General features: G+C 38.7%; 1 protein-coding gene across 3 annotated transcripts in view; it reads right to left on the bottom strand.

The window, feature by feature from the left end:
• The window catches only part of LOC115237112 (zinc finger homeobox protein 4), a 457,729-nt gene that overhangs the window by 217,819 nt on the left and 226,577 nt on the right, over window positions 1-13,333 (bottom strand). For all 3 annotated transcript variants that reach the window (XM_029809964.1, XM_029809966.1, XM_029809965.1), the window contains one exon: window positions 11,533-11,568. The gene's annotated coding sequence lies outside the window, so the exon portion shown is untranslated. The remainder of the gene's footprint in view (window positions 1-11,532; window positions 11,569-13,333) is intronic.

Raw genomic sequence — 13,333 nt, forward strand, 5'->3', positions numbered from 1 at the left:
TCGACCTGCGTTCTATAGCTACGGACCAAACCGCTCGTCGAAGTCGATGGCTTGGCCGTGACCTACCTCTCTTTATGACGTCACCGATGACGCCTACACGATTCAAGGAAAAAGTAAAGGATGTTAGTGTGCGTTTAGATAAGTTATTAAGAAAAAATTAATTACAATTTCGTGCGTCTTTTTTCGCTAAAACATTTTGCAATTCAAAAACTCTTTCGAAAAGGCAAGATTACACTCTGGATTAATGTTGACAAATGAGCTTATTTATTTTATATTTTAGCCTCTTCGCGTTGGTGACCCAAAATAAAAATCTCAATTCTCTAGTTTCTTATTTAAAGAATTTTATAAAGATTTCAGAAATTTATTGACGGTAATTATTTATTATTTCAAGTGCTTTGAGAATGCGCGTGCGCGGATGATTGACATACATAAAAATTGATATTTCCATCGCGAAGACTTAAGAGAATTTACGATGAACGACGTGATCATATCAATGTGTAATGCTTTCCAGGCGATCGTTGGTAAAATAACAATAATGGGTAGTGGCCCGTCGCGTCTTCACGACGTTCCTGACGAAGTCGATGACCATACTCGTTTTTCTATAGTCCCTCCTTCCCCTTGGTTCGCGACCGTCATCCCTCTTCCCACCTTAGAAAGAAGAAACGATCGGTCTGTCCAGTCGCCGCGTGGTTAGCGGCTTCACGGCGTGGTAAAAATAAAGATAAAGCCTGAGGAATTAATTAGGACCGGGTAATCAAGAAGATATCGCTGGCGAAAGTGGAAACGTGAGGAAGGCGACGACGACGACAACGGCAAAAAAGGTGCGAAGGCAGGACCCGCGTATAAATATTCACTCCTGTTCAACACCGTTCGAACGACCCGTTTATCCACGGGTTGACCAGATACAGAGGTTCCACACCGCCCCCACCTCCCCCGCGCGACACCGAGCTGAAAAATTCGAAATGCCTCGTACGGCAACTTTTTATTTTCTTCGTCGGCGCCTTCGTTCGCCTCTTCGACGCCTCCTCCTTCACTCCGTCGCATCTCCAGCCTCTTTCAGCTTTCGACTCCTCGTACGACACACACTCTCTGTCGTTTCGTATGGCCCGCAGTACGTTCCCGATCCTCGCTGAGTAACGGCTATTCCGAGAAGTTGTTTTGATAGAAGGCTAATTTGTTCGCGTGCTGCCCTCCTCACGCTCTTTTTCGCCGGCAGTCGAATATACGAGCGCGAGATGTCTGATGTCTCTGTCTCTCTCTCTCTCTTTCATTCTTTTTTTCCATACACATATTTTTATATGTGTGTTCCAAGACTAATTGCCACAATCTTTTTATGTAAGAGTTTTTTTAGATCGATATAGATTTTTCATCAACAAGAATTCTCTTCAGATATAATTTTTTTGAATTAAGACTATGTAATAATACCAAATATATAATCAAGTTTATTACAACTATTATATAAGTTGGTAAATAGCAGTAATATGTTGACAAAATAATTGTTTTAAGATTAAATTATTATATTAAATGTGTATGTATATGTGTGATGAGATGCATTTCCGATATGAGTATAGATAAGTCAAATGATTGAGATTATATTATATCAGACAATTTTCAGAGAGAAATATAATATTTTATGTAAGCATTTTTAGCATTCGATTTTTTTCACTAAATTTTATCAAAAGGGTGGATCATTATCTCTGGACGCAAAAGTCACGTCGTAATACTCGTCTTCCAGCAACAGCCTACGATCGTGAAGAAGTGTGATAACAGCCCCCTCATGGGCAAGATGCCTCCTCAAGTGTCACCTCAGGAAATACTCGACGATTTCTGACAATGTCTAGGACGAGACGAGCGCGTTTCGGCGGTTGTGACGAAATATTCGCAAAAGTACGAAAGGAATGTTCGGCTCTCGTGTTTACGCCACCCCTGCATGTTACGACGGCATATCTGCTGCGGGCAACGGGAGGGGGACGACGGGCATTTGATAACGTAGGGGTGGTTGGATAACAGGCTAGGGCGAGCCAGGGCGAATGCCAGGGAAGGCGGGGAGGAGGGGGGGGGGAGGGGGAAGAAGGGGAGAAGGAAGGTAGTATCGCATGAGTTATTAAGATTCCGGCGCGCATGCTCGCGGTTCTTTCATCGATTCATAAGAATATCCTCCGCTCTCGCCCTCACCTTCTTTTCCTCCTCCGTTTCCTTCGGGTTTCCTCGTATATATACCACCACCAATACCACCACCACCGCCGGCACCCCTTCGACACAGGGACGTAACCAACCCTTATTTCATGGTACCCCGGCGGCGATTTAAATATTACTTCGGTTAAAAAGAAAATGAAAGTTATTTCCTGAAATTGTAAAGTCGTGGCGACAAAGTAGAAATCCACATTTAAAAAAATAACATGTTAACGATTAATCTAACATTTGTAGAATAAATTTTCCTTTAGTAAAAAGTGCAGGCTTGATTTTTCATCATAATGATTATTTAAGAATTTAGTTTAATTTACGTAGCCATAATTAACTTCGTTTACCATCCTCCACACTGCGATATTTATCTTCCCAGTTTGAAAAGTTGGCTCTTCATCCTTTTTACAAGAGTTTCTTTAGAATAAAACTTTACATATTAAATATTATATCTATAAATTATTGAAGAAAAAAACACTCACATAAAGTTAATGAAAAATATCGCTCAAGTCGATTTTAGTCATAAATATATTATTGATAATTAATCGGAATATCAATTCCCTTTCTCTTTCTTTTCAAAGCGTCGTTAAATGCGATATAACGGAGGCGAATATATGTGAAGCACGCCAGACTTATACGATCAGTAGGTAACAAGAGGTTCGATCGATTGATCCAGCTGAAGAGGTGACGAATCGACGACTGAGATACCGGCGTAAACGATAATGAGCGTGGACGGTAGTTTGAGGCCGAGGTTACGCCTTCTTGAAGAACCGGTATATACCAGAGGGCTTTCCCTCTTCTTCTTCGTTTACATCACGTGGGCGTGGAGAAGGAAGTTTATAGTGTACGATCTCCTTCGCGAAATCACGTAAAAAGACGTTTCGAGCGTAAATGTGCTTTTTTCGCGGTGCAATTTGACAACAAACCACGCCAAAATAATGCGAAACAATCCGAATTTAATTGATGTAATTAATCGTGTTAAAAAAATAATGCTTTTAGTATTTATAATTATATACGACTCGTAATAATTTCATATCAAAATTTTATTATAAGCTCTGCCAAGATTAACTGAATTTTCATATTAAAAGACGATGCTATAATGAATAAAATATATGCATAATTAAATTCCATAAAAGATATTTTCTTCACAAAGAGATTTGCCATGAATCTTATAGATTTATAGTTATTGATTTTTAATTAATAAAAACATATTATTTCTTTTTATCATTGTTATTGACACAATTATAGCTCGCAACCAAACACATATCCAACAATTACGTACATCAAAAATTCGTTGGCAAGTTTCTTTACAGCATTGCTGTTATAAAGAATCATGCACACGCACGCTTATAACGCGAAAGAAGTGTGCGCGCATTCGTGAGGTTGCCGAAGAAGAAGTCTGGACGGCCAGAGGGTGAGTGAGGAAGAGTCGGGTAGAGATTGCGAGAGAGAGAGAGGGGGTTGATCTATGCGTTTAATTAACCATAGAGACGCTCCTACCGACTCTTAGCTGCTCTTAGTTCGAGCTGACCGAGGGTGAGACGAGGGTGCTGGAATAAAAGGCGGAGCAGGACGGCAAAACGAGGGTGGAAGCGAGAGGAGAGACAGAGGAAAGGGGAGGAAGGAAAGGATTTCGCTATCGCCGGCGAAATTAACCCCGGTGAAAAAACTTATAATGTGTCTTTGCGGAAAAGCAGCTCGATATGGCGTGTCCGGCGTCCGGACGTGTCCGAGGGAACGGTACAATATCGCCGAGTGCATTTGTCGCCGGTAATTAATTTCCGGGATAATTAACGTTGGCAAGCTGACGCTTTGCCGGTGAGAATGAGGCATCATCGATCACAAACACCGTCGTGGTTTCGTCTGTTCTAAAAAAGGCGAACAGAAGCGCATTACACACAACACACGCACACACATATATATTTCCAGCGTATCAAAGTATTCATTTTCTCTCAATATTTTTAAAATATTTGCAGATATATATGCGGATCTCTTCCGCGAGAAATTTGACCGGTATTTTCCTCCTACAAATATCTTATCCTTTTTTTCTTTGCTAATTAATTATCGCGACATCCGGTCGCTACACGCGAAGGCATTTCGGATCTCTCGACTAGAACGAATCTGTTGTCCCTCCACTACTTCCTCTATTCTACTTCATCTTCCTGCCTCTCCTTCCCTCTTTTTAGCTCTCGCGGATATTTCGAGATCAGTGACTCTATCTCCCGCGCATTTTGTTCCGGGAAGCGGGAGGTTAATGAGACGTTAGCAGACAGTTATAAATGAACGATAAGGTTCGGGAGATCCCTTTAATAGCCGGTGTAAATTTATAACTCCCGGCGAACGCGTGTACAGGTTATAGATTGATCGATTCCGTAGCAACGTTTGATCAATCGTTTGATTCTCCGCTGTACAAATAGCGTTCGCCGAGTAATTAATTCCAACACATTTGCCCAACCGTTTTCGTTCCCGGATCAAATGTCAATCTCGTACCTCGTTCGGCGTCGGAGGATGCGCGTTATCTAGCCGGCATGCATTATACAAATCGTACGGTTCAGCCAGACAGAAAAATAATAGCATGTGGAGGATATCTTTTTCTGTCGGCGCTATAATAATCTGCTGTCCAAAGCTGGTCTGGAGATTTTAATCAACGCTGATTTCGTGCATTAAAGATGAGAAAATTCCAAAAAGAAAAAATTAGACAGTATAATAAAAATAGATTATTTTAAATTAAGTAATAAAATTTTATCTTCAATATATGCTATTTAATTTAATAATATTATATATATATATTTTTTTAAGCCCAAAAAGTTTATTTCGTTTTGCTATAATTTATAGTAAGTTTCTCCTCATTCTTAATATTTTATAATATACATCATAGAACTTAATCAAAGCATACTTTCTTAATATATTTTTCAATATTTACAACAATATAAAATTAAATGCGCATTGTTTCGTGAACCAGTCTTTTGAACCAATTTAGCGACCAGAATTCAGATTTACATACTTTTGCCGATGAAATTATCTTCTCGTTGCGCGTTAATAATTTCATCGCGACTCTGGTGTAGAGTTTCATAAGCAAAGGCGCGAGAGTGCCCGACTTACATGTGCCGCAAAGCGAGTGCGAACACCGCTCTTTTTTCTGAGCGTCCCCGGCGACATGGGCCAATCCGGCAATTATGTTCTCATTTCCGAAATTGCCAAGCGCAAAAGACGCACGAAATCGGCGTCGGCATCGGCAATGCCGAGAGAGGACGCAAAACGAGAATCGAGGTCCCGCCGGCTATGTTGCGGCCGCATCGCGCGAACGACCGTGCCTATAGAGCGTACCGGAGTCTCGATTCGGGCGTGACGGGGCCGGCGGGCAATTATGATAATTACCGGAATTCGTGGGGCGCAATTAGGCCAGCGAAGCGACAGAAACGCGCTCGAGCACGCCTCGCGACGCGACGGCGACGCGGCGGCGCGCCGATTTTCTCTCTCATCGACCCTTTTCCTTCTTTCTTTTTTTTTTTTTTTCTTCGGTTATAAAAATTAACGTGGTCACCTTAATTACACGGTGGACAACATTGCCACGCGGGAAGGTGATTGCGTGTTTCGCCGTACGTATCCCCGGTCGCACGTAAATCGAAAGATCGTTTCGTGTTTGTCCCGAAATTCTCGAGCGAGTTATCAAGTCTTTCCTACGTAAACTTATACATCATAAAATAAAAGACATTTCATATTTATCGAGCCATATTTTAACTATTTTTTTTATGACTGAAACCTATTTTCTCAAATATGAAGATAATGTGATAAAATATCGTGATTAAAATTAGAAATAAAAATTTTCTTAAATTAAAAATAATTATATATCAAAAGTATCATATAATTTTTCTATTATATACTAAATAATAAAATCAAGAACCTTGTTTAATTTGTGAAAATGATCAAGAACGCGGAGTTCATGGAAACGTATTCAGATTGTATGTATATTTCGTAAACAGGAACGTGGACGTGCTCCCATGTATACGGGGCGCCGGAAGTGTCCCATAATAAAAGAGTGACTTCCGTCGGTGAAACAATACGGTGAGTCGGATTACCGCTGCTCGTTGTCCATCTCGCTTCAGTTCCTTCGCTCTCGGCGCTTCGTTTCCTCTTTGGCTTCCTCCTCGCTACTGTCGCGGATCATGCCGCCAACGTTTCAGCCCGCACGCAAGCGCGTTGCTTTATCCGCTCTCTGGCCGGTTAATTTGCGTCAGAAATAATTTAACGCCGGAGCTGTGTGTGCCCGCCCGTGTCGCCACGTCACCTCTGGCGATTTCTACGGGCACCAGATTAATCGTCATGACGATCGTTATCGAGACGACTCTCGAGTGTGGTACGGCATTCCGGATATCGCGAATTACCATTCTCGATCTGCTGACTACGTATTATAAATAATGTCGCGCATCCTAATCGCGACAACGGGATAATTTTGATCGTTCCTTGTATTTTTACATTTCTATTTTTTCGGACAGTAAATATACAGTTAACATAATCTGCTAAAATACCAAGCGATTATAATAAATCATGGATTTAACAGTTTAATTATTCACAAATGTGTAAAACTAGTAATTAATGAGTGAATTAATGATGATAAACTTAGGCATTTATGGACTTAGACAGTCTTTTTAGAATAAATCACCTACGAAATTGAATTTTTTTTTAAAAATATGTTAGTTTGACGATATCGCAAATTCGTGCGTTTAAGAATCACATACAGCATATCGAAAATCTCTTCCTATATAAACATAAATAGATCATAATTATCGAGTACGAATTGTTTCAAGTATTAAAACAAATAACAAGAAATAATATCATAAATATGTAGAAATTAATCGTAACAATTGAATTAAAGCTTTCGCTTGAAAAAACGTCCTCGGAAGATACTTGATGACGATTCTAAGCGCCCCGAGACCGTTACATAAAACTTCACCGTGATTGTTTGTTTTCCGGATGTAATCGCGCACGTCGATTTTCGCGCTTTAACTGAATTCGCGGCGGATACGCTTTGGGCGCTCGTGCGAAACTTTTCACGCGATTAATACGCATACTCTCGGCGCGCGGATCTTGCTTATGTTAGGCTGAAGCTAACGCGTAATCGCTTAATACGTCGGCATTGGCGACGCGACGTGAAACGTGTTTGAAATCGTCCAGATAGTTGATAGAGAGCTAAACACGTGACGAGAAAAAGAGAGAGGAAGAGAGAAGAAATAAGAGAGCGAGGGAGAAAGAAAGGGGGCAAGACTACGAGAAGGACGTTCCGCTTTATCAGTGCAAATGGGATGCCAGCGTGTTTCCATTAATTCAAATCGCCGAGTAAAATCGTGCCGTGGAATGTCCATTAAAGTCAAGCGGAGAAGTCGTTAGCCTGTCTACGGTGATGTTGGGAGTTATCTGGCGTTTTGTTAGAAACTACATTTTATCGATAAGAGTCGTGTGAGAAACAAGCAAAGTGCGAGATTTTTAATTTTGGAAATATTTTTTGACAGCGTGTTGAGAAGGTTCTTGCGCGCGAATTAAATCGATGATTATATGTGAAGAACACGCAAAGGGAAAGTCTTACGCTATTTCACTCATAAATATTATTTATGGTATTATATACTCCGCTTATAAATTTTTCTAAATTTCGAATCTTCTATCTATACATATTATATTATGAATATAAATTAATCCAATTAATCGACAAATATTTAGATTAATATTATACACAAATCATCATTAGAGTTATGATTGCTGTCAAAAGTTTATTATGTCTAAGTTCTCGGAGAAGCGCACGAGTCTATGTCTTTTTAACATAGCATCGTTCGAGCGTTGGGATTAAATCGTTTGATGTAGAATGTGCTGAGGCAGTAATGTGAATAGGACGGTGCGTTGAACGGATGTTCCGGTTTATCAGTGCCTACGGCGTGCCGTCGTGTTTCCATTTATTCTGTCGCCGGACAAACTCATGTCATTGGAACACTTGTCGAAGCCGAGAGACGAAGTCGTTAGGCAATTTGAGGTAAGTTAACTCTTTACAAAACCGCGACGATGTTATTGCCACCCGAGAGAGCGAATTTTTAAACCTGGTTTGAGAGGCGACACATTTACACCGAACAAATCACCGACCGAGACGATCACGGCTCCTCTAATCGTCTTCAAGCGATTAATTCTTATTTAATTCAATGAATTACCGTTATCGTGACAACGACACGCGGAGTAACTTTAATTTTAAAATCATTTAAATCAGACGTAACGTTATTTCGTAATCTCACAGGAAATTCCTATGGGAAACTTTTTATATAATATATTTGGTAAAGATACAATTCAGAAAATGGACAACGCGATATATATGTATTCTTTTTCTTTTAATTGCAATATTCGAAATAATAGTTCAAATTAATTTCAATATTCACAGTAAATCCAAATTAATTTCAATAAAATTTAAATGTGCTTAATAATCATATTGAGACTGATACTTCGTAGTTTGAAGAGAGTTATCTTTTGTAATTAAAACAAATATTGCAAATGAATTATAAAATTTAAGTTTTTTTACTATCTAGGAATATTGTATAACAACAATAATAATAATAATAATCAAAAACTCACAAGAATTATAATCGTTCCCATTGAATAATTGAAAAATAAGTGAAAAACAAGTGATAATAAAAATGTATAAAATATTATTTAATATATGTTGAGCGCTTTTACTTTAACGATCCGTCTAAAGATAATTAAAAAATGTTACGAGAAAACATTTCGAAAAAATTCCGCGAATATTTAAATATCCTCATCCATGGCACAAAAAAATCGCGTTACAAATGTTAACGCGACATTAGGTGCCATGTCTCTATTTCTTTACACTTTTGCACGCGCGCATGAACACGAAATCGGTTAATCCAAACGCACCGGAATCGTTGGGAAGAGGAAAGACGCGGAGGATACGGACACGGAATGGCAAACGTTCCGGTTTGTCAGCACGCGCGTACGGCATACCGCGGCTTGTTTCCATTAATTCGCGTTGCAAGGCGAACTCGTGCCATCGGAATGTCCCAGAGTCGTCGGGGTTATAAAAGGCGAGACGAAGCAACCTAATTTGCTATATTGTCGCGAGCCGACCCACTCGCGAAATATAGGCTGTAACCAAGTCCCCGGTTCAGATCTGATAAACTAAATCCAATTAACCCTCATCACTTTTAGGATAGCGGGGCTTAATTTTTATCGAAATCGCGAGAAAATCCTTAAAGCCGCAATCGAGCAAACGAGATGGTCTTTAGAGTAAATACTCATTTGTGTAAATTTGCAATTTATTTGATTTTTTCTCTTCCCTCCCCCCCCTCCCGTATATATTTACAAAAAATATATCTTTGTTTTCCAGATATTTATAAAAATTGATGGCAATTAAATGAAATTTTATTTTATGCTAATAGATTAATAGAAAATAAAATTTGTATATCGAGAAATTAGAGATAGTTGTAAATATACATATACAGGGAGAGGATACATTTTAATCTTAAGTTATGCTGAAGGTTATCTGCTTTAAAAAGAAATATTCAGCGGTAAAAAGATAGTTGTGATCGATTATATGCCTTCATGTTTCGTCTTGCTCCGTGTAATTCACAGCCGATAATTCGATGTACGATGATCGCGCTCATGCGTGAATGCGGAATCGCTTAATTTCAAATGCAATGAAATATATCGTGAAAAACAAACAGAAGCAAGTAGAAACAGTTCATCTATTCCATCAGCGCGTGATAATCGCTCTAGATGAAATTTCTATTAATTCGCTTGAACCTCTGCTATCATTGAAATTAATTGAATTTCGAATACTGTATCAGAATTTTCTAAATAAACCAATTTATGTATATCAACCTGCGGGATGCATAAATAATATATGGGAAAACATGTGTTTCCTTTCAATGTAAAGCTTAAGCGTTTAATTCGACCGGAAATTCTTCGTCGATGGAATATAAATCAGCGTGATTAATACACTATATACTATGTCATTACATTAATTAAAATATCGATTAAAACAAGAATATATTCGATATTTATGCATCTTGATAGAATTTTAATATTAAAAATAACGTCTAACTTTCTTTATTTAATTCTTTGAATGTGTCTTGCTAAACATTACTAGCTTAGCGTTTTCTGATACTCTCATAATATTCTATGCAAATATTTTTTTATCTAAATTTTATTTTATATTATTTTATCTTATATGCAAATATTATTTTATTTGCTGTATAGGAAAGCGAATATAAAATAAAAATATTACTTTCTCTAATCCATTAATATAAGTTACATTACACTATTTAGTAACTGAAGTTAAGTGACCCATTATATAAGTGTATTATTCAAATTCCAATCATGATAATCACGGTTTAAATACCTTTCGATTACGTAATTAATAAACCTCTAATTTTTTCATACACGACTCCAGTACTTCCTACTCCAGTATTTTTTTTTTTTTTTTATGGAGAAAAATTTTGCACCAAGAATCGCTTAATATACTGAACGCGATGGAACATAACGATTCGCGACGGCGAGATAGAGAGGTATAGAGAAGACGTACGTTCCGCTTTATCAGCGCATACGCGGCATGCCGCGGCGTGTTTCCATTAATTCGCGTCGCGGGGCGAACTCGTGCCGTTGGAATGCCCGTTGAAGCCGAGAGAGAGAGAGAAGAGAGAGAAGTCGTTAGGCTGCGTGCCGTTCGTTCGACCGGCAACCGGTTCTCCCATCGGTGATTCGTCGTTAATTCGCCGGCGCGGAGTAAGTAATCGCGCGCGTCCCAACGACCACCTCGGGTGTGTTACACGCCTGCGTTTACACCGCGTCAACCGCCCTCAGCTTCCCTTTTCACGATCCCCTCCCGATCGCGGGGAGAGTTTGAGTGGAAAAACGAAAAGTCCGTTGCAAACGAGGACGATCTGTCGATAATGCGCGAGTGGCATCTCGATTTCAAAGTGACGGAAATACGTTGCCGCTTCTCGGCAAGGATTATAAATTATTCTTCAGCAAAACTCGCTTGCGCGTATATTAGATTGCAAATACGAAGAAATGAGAAAAATTAAAAATTAGTAGCGCTCATTATATTCAGCAGCAACATCGTGAAATTTAATTATCTATATATCTGTTAGTATCACAGGATTAAAAATAGTATCCCAAGATTTTCACCCGTTAAGGTTTGCCTGAGATAAGATTTATGCGCGAGTTATTCATATGTAAAATAATTTTGTAATAGATTTCTACTCTCTCATTATTTAACATGTTGTATATAATTGTTTAAAATAAATTCTAAATAATATCATTTTACACACCACAAGAACTATGAAAGTATTGACTTACCGAATAAGTTCGCCAGCATAGAACTGGAAGCTCGTTCTAAAACAAAACAAAAAAAAATTTGTGAGAATAAAAGTTTAATGCTTTCATGAATATATCTATTATATAATCATATTGTTATGTTAGTTCTTTCTTTTTTTTTTTTTTTGTACAAATTGAAATCCTAAAATACGAACACGCATACACAAGCACTAGGTTCAAATAATCTCTCTCAGGCGTTCTTAAACAAAGACGTAAAATAGTCGTGACAAACACACAATGTAACGTTTTACAAAATTCAGATCTAACATAAAGATAGAGAGAAATAGTACTAGGAAATGATCCAAGAGGTAAAAACAACTCAACATAACACGATTTCATGCAATGTACCGTTTGCACGCGACATGAGAGAATAGAAAATCTGTCTCTAATATTAATATAAAATTTTGAAATTCCTCAAAACTTTAAAGCGTGAAATTCAGAATAAATTGCTTCAACTTTACCCATAATTTTTCCTGATCTACTACGAGACATCATGTCATTAAGTGGAAATAAGCAAAAAATTCTGTTTTGATTATGCAGAGCACACCTCATCATGCGATCAACGCGTACACGATACAGCTAAATTTGGTCCTTGTCGGTCAATTTCTCTGCCATCTAGACCTTGTTGATCAAGACGCGCGCGTAAGAATGTGGATTATCGCGCGATGCGGATGCTCATTATTTCCCTCCCTTTCTCCTCTGGAAATTTTACGATAACTCGAGGACTTAAATACACATTCACATTTTGTGTTTCGCGTAAGCGTCTGGATATCTAAGCCTATTTATGTGGATGCATGAACATGGGTCTAAACGCGCGCAAGCCAAATCGTTCAGACGAGGCGAGAAAGACACTCGCATTACGTGCACGCACGCGCGCGATGTGCCAGCCGTGTCATTATATTTTACTTTGGTCGGATGCGGAAACCCTGGGATAATTTGCGCGAACGAGTCGCAATTATTTAAGGGTGTGCATACGTAACGAGAGGGTGGCCCTTTCTTTCCCGTCTCTGTAAGATCTCGAGACGTTTCATTCGAGCATTCGACGCCGCGTCTATCGCCGGTGTCTATCGATTCGCGTCGCGATCGCCACGTCGTTGTCGGTGAAGCCGCGAACCCGTGACTTTTTCTGAGAATTGCTACCTTTAAGTAATAGATATGCACGTCGACGTGAAACGATGATCGCAGCCGATGCCATGTTTGTTCTTTGTCCCGAAGAAATGCTCATCGTTTTGTGAACGAGGTCAGAAATTTTAACGCTGCTCCCCAATGCCATGATATAATTCTGAGACGAGATCGAAGCGCGAGATTCGAGATCGCGTGTAAGAACATTTGTGGAAAAGTCGATTGCCAAAGGAAGATAGAGAAGGTTACAATGTAACAATTATTTATATAAAATCGCAGAATTTTTAATTTTAATAAAGTCTAACTGGATGCGAGTTCGTGCAAAGTATATTGAACAAGCGATACTATCGAGAAAGGGGATGATAATGACTGTGTTGATTCGAGGGGTTAATTATGATCCCTCGCCAGTATCACTGCTATATCTCCGTTATTATGAAGGGTCTCTTGCATTAAATTTTACTATAAAAAGAGGAAAAGCTATTAGGCTATTAAGATAAAAACCGTGTTCTTCCTTACTTGGAGACTGTAATTCTTTTTCTTTTTTATTTCAGGATTTTATTATAAAGAGAATGCAAGACAAATTTACATATTTAAATAGATGTAGTGTATAAATGTGCTAGAAAAAATAGAAGAGAATATATTATTTGTACGTATATATATA

Source organism: Formica exsecta, unplaced genomic scaffold (genome assembly GCF_003651465.1).
Source record: "Formica exsecta isolate Colony F162 unplaced genomic scaffold, ASM365146v1 scaffold272, whole genome shotgun sequence".
Lineage (NCBI taxonomy): Eukaryota > Metazoa > Arthropoda > Insecta > Hymenoptera > Formicidae > Formica > Formica exsecta.